Here is a 3874-nt window from a genome sequence, read left to right as displayed (position 1 = left end):
TATAAGGCCGCGTTATAATGTGTGAAGAATAGGTGGTGTGGTGAAACGGCAAGTCTCTCCTCGGATGAGAGCATACGAAGGAAGCGAATCGTGAGTGAGACGGCTGCGTCACGAAGAAGAAGGCACTGTGTAGCTGACGTCGGTGGCAACAGGTCTGTATTTCTTCAACTTTGCCTCGTCTCCCAAGGTTGCTGCACATGATCTCTCAAATTTTTGTTTAAGTATGCCGAGGGAGCCACGACAGGGATGGTGTATATTCTCAGCAAAGGTGATAAGGATGAACAAGCCGAGCTCATCCGTAGGGATGGTCATTTAGCTCATACTCGTTGTCAATAAAAATCTCGCAATGGGACATATTGAAGACAGAGCTACCTATCTTGACGAATGTGGTTGGTGCTGACAGATGCACCCACAGTGTGCCCTAGCATCCCCGATAGCAGTAATAGCAATATGAACACTCCGATCACTATCACTGGGTACTATAGTCCGCATCTTGTGTGCCTTTGTCACTGGCAATATCTGTGGTCCTATGATTGGAATTGACAGCAGTGTTGTCAGGAAATTTACTATGCCCAAACTTTTCTCTGATTATCTGAGTGATGGTAGCTCTGATTTTGTGCAACGAGAACTCCTCCCTACAATTCGCACGTAAAAGGGTGATAATACTCTGAATATCATCTTCGAAGGGTGATAATAATCTTAATATCATATCATATCAATCGGCTTAATCATTCAGAAAATATCAACTATGGGAGTTGTCTACAATCCAATACTTGATGAACTTTTACTGCTGCTGAAAAAGGAAGAGCATTCGTAAAAAGAAGTCTTATTTCAGATTCTTTGCAGAAGAAGCTTGGCAGATCTATTTTTGTTCACAAATCCACTCATTTTGTTTATTTGGATGATTGATCTTCTATCCTGAAATTAGTCAAGGTCCTTTGTGGTCGCGACTTTGCTTTGGAAAACCCTTCGACACCGTATCATGGTGGGGTATGCCTAAGGTGCACCCTCTCCCATCAATGACTACGCTCCTGGGAATATCAGGAGACCCTTGTCTATTTGGCATGCATGCAAGACTGGTATCTCTTAGAGTAGTACCCATAGGGATGCCAGCTACAAATAGATGAGTGAAACTTGGAGTCGTGGGAGTAGATGTCCCTATAGATGTCACAAACCCTTAGGTGATACATGTCTACTCTACTAACGAGATGGGGACATTGCACTAGTACTTCCATAACATCCACTTAAGCTAGCCTCTCTAGAATTCGTATGAGAGTAAGGAGTAGCAACCACCATGGGATCACAACATTTGCATCTCCATAGCACCCCTAGAACCACCACAACCACCCCCTCTATCAATGGAGCGAGACATCCCTGAGCCTCTCTCCATAGCCATCAATAGGTAGAGTCTAGAGCGTTGACTTTGCCTATATTGGAGATCAAAGCGTCAAAGCATACTGATATAGATTGTGTAGAACACTGAGATGATTTCGAGACAACTCCTGATCTACTATGGTACCATTTGATCCGAAGACATATGCATGAAGATATTCTGCAGCTCTTCATCTATCATCCCTTGGCTCATTTTTCTCTCTGGATATCGTCAATAGTAACACACATAGTCAAAAAATGATATTAGCATAATCAATATAAGAGTTTAGGTAAAGCATGATAACATAGCTCGACAAAAACTATATTAGTTAAAAAGCATATACTAAAGTATCAATAAAAGCAAAATATCAATGAATTTGATAAACTAACACAAATACGATTAATGCTATGGCTCCATGTCAAGCTCTTGGCATAACTCAGTAGAAGGTCTATACATAGGTCTCCACCACAGAAAGAGGAGTCCACTTCATTCTCAAAAAGTTATTGTACTCCTATCTCTTTATCTACATTATCCATGCTTATCTCCTCTGCACACTCCAAGCCCTCCTCGCTCTCCACTCTCCACAATATCAACTCCTCTATTTGCATATGCTCCTCATCCATGCTAGGGATAGTTCTTTTATCATACACTCAAGCGCTTTGAGGTATTGATGGCATAACATACCACCAATGATATTTTTGGTGATTTGGATAGAAGATTATATGTTCAATACAGAACCTGCTTGGAGACCTCTGAGTCGTTCATCTTTCATGTCATATGGTGTTGGAGCTTTTTCCCTCTACCCAGTTTTTCTAGTCTGGTTCCCTTCTTCCTCGCTCTCCTCCACCGGAATCCAAAAAGCAGGTTGAAAGTCTCATGATCTTTTCCTATTTTTAGTCCAATCCCTCTCCCTTGATAGCTGGGATCTCCTGCTTTCCTGATGGTATCTTCATCCTTAGAAAACGAAAAGTGCACACTAATATATCTGTCAGCAAGCACGGCATCCTCCACTATGGCACCATCTGCGATCCTCACACCATGATGTAGTTTATATCTCTCCCTCAATCCCCTGAGAATCGAGATAGTATCCTCCACAGATGGTTGCCCACATAAACTTGTTGGAAACCTCTTTCCAGAGCAGTATCCTTTTCTAAGTACTTTTGATACTCAGTCAAGGTTGTTGCTCCAATACAGCACAACTCACCTTGTCCAAGCATTGGCTTCAACAAGTTGCCAGCATCAAGTGCTCCATTTTGAGCACCTGCTCCAACAACCATATAAAGCTCATCAATGAAGAGAATAATTTGCCCATCAGTTCCTGAAAGAGCTTTCAGTACAACTTTAAAGCATTCTGCAAATTCTCCTCGATACTTGGCACCAGCAATGAGAGCCCCCATATCCAATGAAGTTAGCTTCCTGTTGGCTTTGCATAGTCCAAGAGTAACCATACCCATAGTGAGACTATCTGGATGTATTTCTACTTTCTGCATTCTGTTGTACATTTCCAATGCATCATCAAATCTTTGTGCCTTGATGAGAAAGTCAATAAACACAATTGTACATGAAGCTAGCAGGCTCACAACCTAGATCACTCATGCGATTAAATAGTTGCAAAGCCTCCTAAATGTGTTCTTGTTGGGTATATCCTCCAATCAAAGAGCTCCATGTCACAACATCTCGATTGGGTAGTGTATCAAAAATAACATGCGCATCCGGTAGGTTTCCATACTTGGCATACATGCCAACTAGAGCATTACAGATAAGTTCCTCTTGCTCCAACCCCCTCTCCACTATACTGCCCACACAGAACAAAATGCAAACACAACGACTAAGTATGTACAAAGTAACAAATGTCACACACACAACTTTTTGGTGGATTCCACACCTCGGATGCATAACAGCACGACATCCACCCCCTCTGATCCTGCGCATCCTCCGGATGGGTCAACTACCCATGATCATTGTCGTCAAGATCCACGAATAGATCAATCTCTTCATTGACTATTTTTGGTATATCAACAAGGTTATCTGTCATATCATCTGTCTCTTCTACTGGAGTTTCTTCTCGTTGCTCTTCTCGTGCAAATTCTTCCAATGCATAATCCTCATCATCTCTTTTCTTGAAAATCTTGATTCTTTTTCTTGCAATGGACACTCTAAGCACTGTCCCATCCAATTTTGTCAGCTCATATGTTGCATTATCAAAGACATGTCTGACTATGTACGGACCAAACCATCTTTTCACCATCTTCTGAAGTGCAGTATGCTGATTTTCAAGGCTGCTATCAAAGACTAATACCCAGTCTCCCTCTTCTATTGCTCTAGGCCGCAAGCGATGCCTGCTATCAAACCTGTCCTTATTTCTAAGTCTAGCAACCTTCAACCTATCAATAGCTAGCTGAATATCCTTTGGTCTTCTCTCCAACTACCGGATCCGAAGAGCTAAGAACTCCTCTCTCGTCAAATCCTCCTGCTAAGGTAAAACTGACCAAGTCAAAGCAC

At 42.0% G+C, this 3874-nt stretch overlaps 1 pseudogene; it reads right to left on the bottom strand.

The window, feature by feature from the left end:
- Positions 1–2140: 2140 nt before the first annotated feature.
- On the bottom strand, positions 2141–2769 carry LOC148042051 (chaperone protein ClpB3, chloroplastic pseudogene; annotated as a pseudogene).
- Positions 2770–3874: the final 1105 nt, after the last annotated feature.

The sequence above is a fragment of the Lygodium microphyllum genome, chromosome 1 (genome assembly GCF_053477565.2).
Source record: "Lygodium microphyllum isolate KBCC chromosome 1, Lygodium_microphyllum_v1.1.10, whole genome shotgun sequence".
NCBI classification, from domain to species: domain Eukaryota; kingdom Viridiplantae; phylum Streptophyta; class Polypodiopsida; order Schizaeales; family Lygodiaceae; genus Lygodium; species Lygodium microphyllum.
This window is presented reverse-complemented; position numbering and strand designations above follow the sequence as displayed.